Here is a 12646-nt window from a genome sequence, read left to right on the forward strand (position 1 = left end):
ATAATTGAATTGGAGAGTTAGTTTATGCAGCTACCTCATAAGCCCCACTTGAATCTAGTGTAAGATGTGCCTTGTGATAGAGGTTGATTCATTGGTATAGCTGTTTGGTTACATTGACGCAGATTGGGTAAACACTGTGTTTGACAGGAAGTCTACAAGTGGTTATGTATTTTCCTTTGGGAGTGGGGCTATAACTTGGAGTAGTAAGACACAATCCACAATTGCACTATCGAGTATAGAGGTGCTATGATAAAAGCATGTGAGAGAAAAAACTAATTACGAATTTGGGGATATAGATAGACAGAAGAGTTGTCATTTATTGCAATAATATGGACATCATACAATTAGCAAGGAACACATTGTTTCATGCATGCGTAAAACACATCGGGATTTAACTCTATTTCATTAGAGAGTGGGTTTTGGAAGGTGAAATTGATATTATATATGTGAGAAATAAGGGGTAGGTTGACATTCTTCTCATATATGTGAGCATAGAAGAGCAAGTTGTAGATACTTTCACCATTTATCCCGTAGGAGTGAAAAAGCTTCAATAAATTTGAAGCTTAATTTTGAAAAGAGATTAAAGGACGTTGTCGTGATGTTATGAGGACATGGTGTGAAAATGTATGGAATGCATCATCATCCGGCTTCTCTATTGATCTAGAGAGTCAATGTGATCTAGCCATTAGTACTAGTGCGAGTTGCATGGATTATCTGAAAATACTAGATTTTTGGATAAATTTAGTCTATTTTTTATATTAATTATTGTAAAAATCTGGAAAAGTTAGAAAAAGCTTCTAGATTAGGATGGCATGCAAAAAGCTAGTTGCTTTTTCAGCCAGTTAAGGGATTTTCACAAGAAGGACAGATTGATGAAATCGCGCGCGTTGCGATTGCTGTAAACAGGCTGAAAACTGTAGATTGAACTGAAAGAAGAAGAAGGAGTGATCTGGGAGATCTGTGATTAGGCGTCCTGCAATTTTACCCCCCTTTCGGAGCCAACGGAGCCATTAGATTTGGGTTCCGAGCAACAGAGAAAGAGCTGATTTTTTTGATCCGTGTTTTTGGTCTACGAAGGAGCTCTAGGAGAACTAATGCCTGGAGATTGCTTCTGAGTAGAGCAAAGATTCCAGGTTCTTTCAATACATATTGTTTCAATTCATTGTGATTTGTTTTTTTCGTGTTTACCACTTGGGTATCCTCTATCTTCTCTTCCATCTCCTATCTCTACTTCCTTCTACTTCTGATCCCTAGTGGATTCGACCTTTGGACAAAAACCCCTCCGACAAGGTGCATTGAGTCGGGGAATGTTTTGAATAATGTCTTAAAAGAATATCGAGAATGGAATAACCAACTTGTCAAAGAATAATTATTGTGCAAGAATGAAATTTAATGCAACAAGGATGTATTCAAATGGGTCCCCCCGAGTAGAGAGGAGAAAGCACTGGAGGACATACAGAGAAGAGGCCAATCAAGAGCAAGGAGTGGGACTAGGAGAACTCCAGGAATGAAGCTTATGAGTATCTTATGAAGAAGCACTCGAGTGTAACTCACTTAAGTCCAATTAAATATGAGTATCTTATGAAGAAGGACTCGAGTGTAACTCACTTGAGTCCAATTAAGACCTTATACCCTTGAGTGCATGCATTTCTTGAGTGGTCGACTATATGTAAACCCTCTGAATAATGTGTGTTTCGAGGGGGAGCATGTTGAATGAATGCTCGACCACTAATCCGCTTCCCAATCAATTGTTTCCCTACCCCATCATGCACGCACGCAATTAATCGCACTTCACACACACACACACACACACACACACACACACACACACACACACACACACACACACACACACACAAATCGCTCGTCCAACTTGATTTCATTATACATGATGAGAACCAGAGCTCCTTGAAGGGCCAGTGGCCGCGGGCGCACTCGAATTGCGACGTGCCACTCGATTTGATTGCAAGCCACTTGAGTCAACGTAGCAAAGAGGTCGCTCGAGGGGATTGCTCGAGCCTGCTTGATTGGATGCACTTCTTCCATTTTATGGATCTTAGATTTGATATGAATGAGACTCAAGAAGCTGCTTGACTATCCTGTAGACGATCAAGACGTGGTGACCAAAATGTGGGGAACCATGCAAGACATTTGCACTCAAGTTAGGGCAATCAACATTGGGTTCAATCTTCACCAAATTTAAAGCCAATTAGGTACACGTCTAAGGCTTGTTTCACAATAGGGCAACAGACATTGAGGCTTTAAGGCCTTATTCTCTGCTTTATAGCACCCCTCCATGTCCAATGCTATTTAACACTAGTTCGGATGATGGGCTTAGTGGTCAAGCAACTGTTCAAAAGTTGACATGCTACAAGCTCAACAGTTGGAACACATTTTTTCACCAGCCATCCCATTGGCTATGCGTATTGTCATTGTTTTTGGGTGATAGGCCATGCCCACCCTAATTTGTGGCGGGCCCAGATGATCACTTAAATCCATGTAGGATTTTGCAGCCCTGGCCATTTGGACTTTTGTGAATGTGAAAAGCTAGTTCTTTGCCTATCCATTGGTTGATTTCAACAATCCAAACTTTTGGCCAACGGACAAGTGTGTAACCTCCCTAAGGATGCACATTAGGAGAAATATTATGGACTGTGTTTTTTGCCCCTTAAGGAGTGAATAAACAAAAATTGGGCTAACCAATGAGAGAGCTCGGATTCAAGGTTCATGTGGCATGAATCTTTTAGCCATATCTTGGCCTAAATCTTCCCTCAACAATAAAATGAGGGAAAATGTGAGGAATACAAGACTCTCACTTCCTCAAAGTTAGTGACTTGAATTTTCTTTTCTCATTTTTTTGTGTTTGACTTTTCATACCTCCCCTTTTCAGTCTCCCCCTCTTTCTTAGGCGTAACTCAAATTTATCATTTCTCTTTCCTCGCTTCTTCTTTCTTGATGAAATTTTACAGCCTCATTGTTGCTTGTTGTGTCTATGCAAGTTATATGCATACTAATCTTTCCTTTGCTTTTGTACTCCAAGAACCTCATAATATAGTGAAGAATAATGATTTTCTAAAAACTCAACTTCTTCAACATCCTGCAAAGAGAGCCACATGTATATTGTCATTTTTTTTCTGTTGCTCCATGGTTAAATTTTAACTCATTTGGACAAAGCCTATGTAAGTTATATGCATGCTTCGATATGAGATTTCTTTTGTTTTTGTACTCTAGGAATCTCACAGTGAAGAAACAATGATTTTGTAATAACTCAACTTCTTGTTCAACATCTCTGGGCTTCTTTGTGAAAAGAATTATAGGTACAATGCTCTTTTTTTAAAACTGCTTTATGATTAAATATAATTGCATTTGGAGAAAATATTTGCAAATTATGCATATTTTAAGTCAAATGATCTTTTGCTATTGTATCCTAGGCCTCCGTGTCTCAACGAGATACACCTATTGTCCAAAAATTGACTTCTTTTTTAACAGCCTTAGGATTGAGGACTGCAAAGTTTCTCAAGCATGTTGCTCTCTATAGTGATTAAATGTAAAATTTTGTTTTAGTTGTAAGTATTTTTTATGAAATATCGTTGTTGACATCTAGTTAGGATTGATGGGAAGAAATATCTAGTATAGATTTGAACATTAAATTTGCAACATTAATAATGTTTATATTTAGAAATCTATAATTAAAATACTATAAATAAGAAAAGAATTTGTAAGTTTTTGATCTCATTAAGATAATTTTATTTAGATTCTAAAACCATGAAATAGCATCAATGTTGCAGTCTCATAGCATTGCATAATATTAGAATTGTATATGTGAAATGACAAAGGGATGCTTGTGTATGAAAATATTATTATAGTAACGATTCTATATATAGATAAATTCACTTACATGTAATAATAAAAGCACATAAAAACTTGTTGATAGATAACTTTTGTATTTGGTTAACATAGATGTCTTCACAGAGGAAAAACATCACTAACATACTTGCAATGGAGGTCTTCAATAAGAACGATAATAGCAGTAATCAGATTTGTGATAGATACTATAAGTTGGATTAGATTTTGATGTATCCAAGTACTCGATGAAGTTTCAAGGTTAAGCATAAGAATGTTGTAGACCCCAACAAACATTGGAAAGGTAGAATTTTAGAGTTCAAAAAAGTGTTTAATGGGACAAGGACAATAATAGAAGTGTTGATCCAACATATTTATACACATAAACAAATATGTGTGCACGACAAGAACTACATTGCAAAATATAAACAAAACAATAAGTTTCTAAATTTTATCATTTTTTATCCTTTTGTATTAGAGTTTCTTTGTATAATATTTGCAGTGTTCTAATTTAAATGTGTTTTACTGACAGCTCTATATCCATTGACTCTGCATGAATGGCAGAATGTAGAATGTTTGAGCATCAAGATACATGTTTGGCATGAAGACATAAGTTCTTTGATCTATGATAATAATTCTGTAAGTTAACTTGCAACTCAAAATATCTATTTTTATAAACCATTGTATGTAGTAGAAAGTTAAAGATTGCAACATGTCCCATTATTGCCATTATCTAGTTGTGAATAGTTTATTGGTAGCTTGGAGTTGTAAGGAGTATGTAAGTCGAAGATAAAATCTGACATCAATAGTGCTATGAAACCTACCACAGGCTCCAAAGATGTGCATCTTAGTTGGTTTATTCCATTTTCATTGTTTGCACATTTGTTTGGTTCATATAAGGTTCTGAGGAGAACGAAGATTATTGATCAATGCAAGTGTCTGTCTGAGGAATGGATGATATAGCTATTGGGCAAGTTATGGAAGGTCAAAATAACACATTTTGATGAGACGATCGAGGGCAGGGTCAACCAATCAGATCTTACATTCATGTAAATCTTTTTTACTGAATTGTATGCATTGATTTAATTGATATAGGTATTGCTTAGATGAATTGTTGTGTTAGTCACTTTTACCTACCATATTTTTTGTTTTAATTACATTTGTAACCTTTGGAATATTGTCTTTGCATAATGATATATTGTAGCTCATCTGTTCTACTCATTTTTTGAGCACTCGCTTTGTTGGAAGGAATGAAAATAAGTGTTGAAAGTATTTAGATTTCTAGTTGTTGTGTTTGAAGGGCTTTTAGATATTTTTCTTTAAAAAATCCAATATTTTCTCTAGTTAGACTTGAACATACTCAACGATCCAAACATATTTGAGGATATAATGAAGTGTAATGAAGCATTTGCCTATTTGAGTAATTTTGATGGTGGCTTTCAATTATTGAAACAAAGTATCTATGGTTAGAGTTTTAGTTTGAAACTTTAGGGTTAAAATTTTTATAAGAATCTTTATTTAAAACCTCCCATACATAAAAGTTAGATCTCCAAACTCATTTTCACTTTCATTCTCTACTTCTCTATACCTTCGCTCTCCTTCGTTCTCTCTTTCTTTGTGCCACGACTACTGCTCCCGCCTTTGCTACATGGATTAGCTCCACACACTACGGGCCTATAGGAGACCCGATTTACCCTACGTTTTCCATGACCTTGAATCTAGAGAGCTCACTTTCCATGGTAGATCCTAGTTCTAGCATATTGTCATTATTTTGTGATGAGACGAATCCTCACTTGCTCCATCCCGAACTCTGCTCTTAGATGGATTTCGATAGATTTTTTGTATAGTTTAAGTGCTAGATCAAGCCATGCAAAGGTAATAAACTGATCTTTGGTGCATGTGGGGCAACAACTCTACGCTAGAGCTGTATCCACCACATCACGATGGATCTCATTGGGCATGATGTGGCATTTACCATCTATGCTTTGTGCACTAATGTGCAAGAGGAGAGTGAGGAAGATATCGACGTACCCTTTTAGCCACCGTGGCTACAACATTTTGAGAGGGAGCCTGAGGAAATCTCTCTTGATCGAAGTGAGGAGGAAACACAGAGCTTAGCTATTGTACTCCCTGCCGCCCTACTGAGATGCTGAGCAATGAGCCACCCCTTGCTTCTCTCCATGTTGTCACCATCCAGGGGGTTGAATACCTATTCATGCAAGTTGTGTTGGAGATTTTGAAGATAAGAGAAGAAGAACTGTACTGTATCATAGTGCATGATGCACCAAATTATTTTATAGATTTTGATATATAGGATACACCACCATATGTGGATGAGGTAGCTCAAATAATGGCACAAGTGTCGATGACATTGTTGCCATTGTGAGCATCCAAAAGTAAATTAAGGATGTAGCGCTAGAGTATGATATATTCGACTAGTATTTTGAGCACTTATAGGAAAGACTTTTTGGTCCTCAACCTGACTACACGATACCTTTCCAGAAGAGAGACGAGGGTGGCCTGATTGTAGCAGCAGACCTAGATGCTCCATTACAATAGCAGATAGATGACATGGAGAAGGCAATATTTTCACTTTTTAGTGCAACTTGACCCATAGGGCCTTGAGGGCATAAGAACCCACATCATCAAATTTGATTGGGAGTGGACCCCTATAGGAGCCCTATCTGTAGGCTCGTGTGTGGGGGCTTGAATCGGGTCTTTATGCCCTCGAGGCTTGAATAGTGAGTTTGATATTGAACTTATGTGATGCAAGACATTATCTATATAGATGAGTTTTCATCTAGGCAAGGTGGCCGATCTGCTGGCCAAGGAAGGATACATGACTCCGCATTGAAAGAGTACATTGGCCAGCTTGTCAGCAACATATTAGTATTTTATAAGACATGTTCTCCTACTTTCACTAAGAACTTCCTGAAGCTAAGGACACTGATGAAGGCTGGCCTCTTCAAGACCATCCTGACCAACTCTAGCTTGGAGAAAGTGGTGTTGCTTTGATGTTCAAAACAAGTTGATGTACTTGTTCACAAGTACAAGGTCTAACCCACTTTTCTCCATGGTGGCCTATGGTATGGTTGCTGGAGTTGAAGAACCTAGTGTTATTAGGCAGTAACTTCTAGGGTAAAATGTATTGCTGCCTATGATAAAGAGCAGCTCTCTGACCATAGGAGGGAGCCTAGCTCCAAGAAGCCTAGGATATATTAGATATACTTATTATGTAATGATGTTTCTTTTGCAATGTAACACAGTTTGTAATCTTCTCTTGTATTAATAAAAATCGATGTTATTGGATTTACATGCAATGTAGTTTGTGATACGTGTCATCTATTATTATTTATATTTGAATATAATACTTATTTGTCAAATTTATACACAGCATGATTCGTCATTTAAATTTAATAGACATCACTTTATCTAATTCGTGCGTAATATTTATTTATCCAAACACACGTAAGGATAACTTAAATAAATAAATAAATAAATAAGTGATTTAAAAAATAAGATGCATTAAAAATTATATTCATATTCATAACAATTTACAAAGGATCCGATATAAGTAGGGTTTTACAAAATCGTTTTAGAAGCTAGATTCCATAGATGTAGACCCCTATTGTTGTTGCTCTCCGCTAGGATTGTCTCTCCATTGCCAAAAGAATCTCACCATTTGTAGATCCTTGTCAGTGATAGTGATCCTCCTTTTGCATGCATTGCTACATAGACCGATTCTCTGAATAAGTCAATTAGAAAGGCTTCAACAGCTTCTTGTAGTGCAAGGAGAGCTTGGGCAGTCCATCAACTAGGTCGATCCATACTTGAACTATAGGGGAAGTGCTTCGTGCTATTTCTAATCAATATGTTCTGCATTGTCTCCCACACCACCTTTTGGAATGTAGCCTTTGGTATCAAGAGGTGCATGGTCTCCTGATAATAGCGGATCTCTTGGAGGGCCACTATGCCTGGCTTCCATTAATGCTTGCGATGGTGGTTAGTGGAGCAAGGGGAGGTTGCATCTGTGTGTGGGAGTTCTTGGGGGGAATCTTCGAGTTGCTTGCTTGGTGCACGTGCCATGTCTTCTAGGAGTGAGAACTTTAAACACAGAACTCAAATGGATAAAATGAGATGAAAATTTCAACTAACCAAACTTTTTAAAAATCCATACACTTGAATCAATGTATTAGAAAAAATATGACCAGTGATTAGATTGACTTGAAATTTTACTTGTGGAATCTTCTAGGACACATCAACCACAAAAAAAAGGTCCCATTAGAAGCATTTAGGAGATACTTGGCCGGAGGCTTGTGTTTGGGGCCTTGAACATGGGAAATCAAGGCTCTACACATGAGCCTCTGGCCAGGTGTCCTAGAGGCTTCTATGGGGCCAATTTTTCAGTTTTCATGAGTTCTTATGATGCTCAGCACATGGATGAAGTTTCACCAAATTCTGATTTATAAAATTGACGATTGAATCTTTTTTTGGAAAATGCATTAACTGGGTGATACTTCACTGAGAATAAAAAAAATTCACCAAGTGTGTGTACTTGCATATTAAATGTATTCTCAACCAAACTATGTGCAACATTGGAAACTTAAAAATTCACAAAATACAAATCATGGGAAAAATGGAATATCATATATCGGATATAGTATTAACAAACCCATAAAATATAGCAAAGATGTAGTACATCATCCCAAGTATAACTATTCACCAACGTGTGCGTGATTGCACATAAAATTTATCCTCAACGAAACTACTTGCAAAATTGAAAACTTAAAAATTCACACAATGCAAGTCATGGGAAAAATAGAATATCACATATCACATATAGCATTACGAAACCACAAAATACATGATAGATAGAACATCACACCAAGTAGAACTAGAGCTAGGAAAAATTTAGCTCCATTTTGAAGGCCATTGCAATTAAATATTTGAAGGTCTACTAGAAGGATAACAAAAAACTAAGCTCCATAAAATCTACAACCAAACTTGAGCTAAACATAGATCCATTTACAAGGTATCTTCTCAAAGCATGTTGTTGACATTAAGATTAAATGCATTGTTGTTGCGAATTCTACAAACAAGAATCAAATCTATGGGTTTAATAGTGATACATCAAGCATGAATGGCTAGAAGTTGACCATCACTCATGAGATCAATCAAGTAGCTTTCAGCTATCTCTTGGAGAGCAAGCAAGACTTGGCTTGACCATCGCCCCACATTCCTTGCATGGTTCCTCGAAAAGAACTTGTGATGATGCTCGAGTGATGCCTTGACTGCCAATCTTGTAGTATTTCTTGCACCAACCTAGAGAATGGTCTCTTAGGGGAATAATTAAGTTGGCAGTCTTCTCGAATTTCCTTATCTTTGTAGAGCAGCTAGGCCTGGTTTCCATCTTCGCTTCTTATTTGAATTGTGACTAGCTCCCCTTCAGAATTTCGAAAGGAAACTTGGCCCTTTCCACAGTGAATGTGGGCATCATTGGGTATTAACCAATCCATACCGAGCAAAAATTCATGGACACCTAGGTTCATTACCTTGAATTTGACCGTAGTTGACACCCAATAGGAATTTCACCTTAGCAGTTTGCTTGGTACAAGAGACCTCACTACCATTTGCTAATTCCATAAGTAAGGTACGACTACTTGTGGAATTAGCAAATGGTCGTGAGGTCTCTTGTACCAGGCAAACTGCTAAGGTGAAATTTCCTACTGGGTGGAAAGTCAACTTTCCACCCAGTAGGAAATTTCCTACTGGTCGTGAGGTCTCTTGTACCAGGCAAACTGCTAAGGTGAAATTTCCTACTGGGTGGAAAGTCAACTTTCCACCCAGTAGGAAATTTCACCTTAGCAGTTTGCCTGGTACGACTTTCCACCCAGTAGGAAATTTCACCTTAGCAGTTTACCTGGTACAAGAGACCTCACGACAGCTACTGGGTGGAAAGTCGACTTTCCACCCAGTAGGGAATTTCACCTTAGCAGTTTGCCTGGTACAAGAGTCCTCACGACCATTTGCTAATTCCACAAGTAAAAGCTGTTATCCAAAGGACACAAGAGAAACATAAATACGAAGCTGATAAGTGCCGTCGTAAGTTAGATCTCAAGTTGGGAAAGTATGTCCTTCTTAAGTTTGAGAAGGCTTGCTTGAAGAAGAAAATTGTCAAATGGGTAAAGTGGAAAAGCTTTCTAATCGCTATTATGGCACTTTTAAGATCACATATAAGATAAATAATGCGACTTTTTATTTTGATCTACCAAGTTATTGGAACATTCATAATGATTTTCATATAATTTTGCTATGTCCCTATATTGGAGAACCTCCAATGGAACCAATCAAGGAAGATTTACTTGACATAGAAGAGTTCCTTATGCTTGAAAGAATTTTGCACCATTAGGACAATATTCTAAGGTGAGGTAAAGTATTATGAAAGTATCTGGTTAAGTTTAAGAATCATCCCCCATTTGACACTCAGTTTATGACTGAGAGAGAACGACAAGACTTTCCAAATCTTCTTAAAGACTATGTATCCCCTCTACAGTTGAGGTTAAGTGTTTAGAAGCCAATGGGATGTTACTAAATTGATTGCTTATTACACATTATCTATTTAGCAAATTTATATCAATAAATTAATGACTCACTTTTCTTTAAGTGTTGATGATGATCTAGCATGGCCATGAGACCATTTAGAGATCAGTATTCCTAGTGCATCACTTAATGGGGTGATCAAAGCACTGTGATGGGGATATTTGGTACATGAAGTACAAGTTATGAAGGGGAAAGGAGGTGTCTATCAAGTGTAAGAGTGTACACAAGAAACAAGAAGTTACAAAACATAAATGAAGATGGATTGGGTTCTAAGAAGAGGAAGTGCATTAACATTGTGTATATGTATTTATGTGTGCATCCGAGGATGCTTGGAAATGTTTACTTGTGTATAATGAGCATTGCATTCATTTGGGGTCATCCTCTCCCTTACAAGTCAAGGTTTAAGGTCTCTTCTCTCTTAATGAATTAAGGAGAGAAGTAATTCTTTGACTAATAAAATCGAGAGAGGTAATTCTTTGACAGAAAGACGAGTGACGTGATCATCTGAAAGTGAGGAGTGAAGTGATTTTCTCTTTCTAAGGTCTAAGATGGCACAAGCTTTTGTGTGGAAGTCAATCTTAAGGATGAGGCCTAAGGAAATTGATTTTCTCTTTCTAAGGTCTAAGATGGCACAAGCTTTTGTGTGGAAGTCAATCTTAAGGATGAGGCCTAAGGAAATCTAATGAACTCTCCTTATCTATGGCTCAAGGTGGTTGCATGGACCATAAGTTAAGAATAGAGTTTAAAAATCTGATTTTCTTAAAATAGACATAGTGAATCTAGTTTTAAAATATCTCGCAATAGAAAGTCGATCTCTAAAAATGGCATTGAAGGGTTATTAGAAACAGCGAGATCTACAACTTTTGTGTTGGACATTTTTCCATTCGAGAAACGCATAGAGAGATATTTCAAAATTGGCACTGCAGAGTAGGTCCTAAAACAGAGATCCTGGAATGGCCACATCTTGCATGAAGATTAACCTTTCCAATCTTGACACTCAATTCTCTCTCCAAGAAGAGAAGCTCTTGGAGCCTATAAAAGGGAGGCTCTCCTTGGGTGTGGAGGAGGTGAAGGAAGCATCACTTTGCATGCATGCAAGAGGAGGAGAGAAGGCGGTTCTAGTCTCACAAAGTCCTGTGAAAGCTCTACTGAAATCAAGCTCCAAGAGGAGATCCCTACACATAATGTATAGGAGAGAAGGAGAGACTCAAGAAGGACAAAAAGGTGCCAACTTCCAAGTTGTGCAAGTGTTAGCTAGTTGTATACCGCTCAAGGAACTGTGATCTTGTTCCCAAGATCTACAAGTTGAGAACTGGTTTATGTGTAATAGAGGAGCTTGCTCCTTGTCAATAATATAACTCCACAAGGAGGGGGATTGGTCCATCTTCGAGTGCCTAATGTGTTGTCAATCTCTCTATCTCTCTCTCTTTCTCTCTACATCTTTCTTTTCTCTCATTTGTTCTCTCTCTGCACTAGCATAATATTCACCATGCATCTTTTAAGTATGTAAGAAGGTCAAGCATGTATCTTGGATCTTATAACATTGAGAGAGAAGAGTACTCGATCGGGCATTAAGGTAAGCTCACCACACTCGTAGGCTTGAGAGAGCGTACGACTATGTGAGAGGTAGCCATTGGCATTCGATTTGAAATGCTTGAGCAATAAGCGGTCCACGGGTCTTAACAATTGAGCGAAAGCTTCCACATTTTGGTCCCATTGCCGAGACCAACGGAGTTAAGCCTTGAGTGCTTGTGCACTCCAAATAGAGCATTAGAGGGTTTCCCCCAAACTGGTGCTTGAGGTAAATAGGTAGGAAGAAAGGCTGTTTGAAGTTTGGGTAAGTTGGTTTGATTAGCATTTTGCTTGTGATTTGTAGGTGTTCATAGGCATTTAGGTAGGAAAAAATAGGAGAAGAGAAAGAAAACCATAGTAGGGTCTTGTGTAACAGCAAGCCTAAATAAAAGGAAAACGGGGTTGCAATTTGGGAAAGAAAAGGAAAATGCATCCAAGGAGCATTGGAAAGGGGGTTCAAAACCCTAAGAAAGGGCAAAGAGAGCTTGTTTTTCAGTTTTAGGGCTTAGAGAGAGAGAGAGAGAGAGAGAGAGAGAGAGAGAGAGAGAGAGAGAGAGAGAGAGAGAGAGAGAGAGAGAGAGAGAGAGAGAGAGAGAGAGAGAGAGAGAGAGAGAGAGCTCCATGGCAAAGA

This window comes from Lygodium microphyllum, chromosome 8 (assembly GCF_053477565.2).
Source record: "Lygodium microphyllum isolate KBCC chromosome 8, Lygodium_microphyllum_v1.1.10, whole genome shotgun sequence".
NCBI classification, from domain to species: Eukaryota; Viridiplantae; Streptophyta; class Polypodiopsida; order Schizaeales; family Lygodiaceae; genus Lygodium; species Lygodium microphyllum.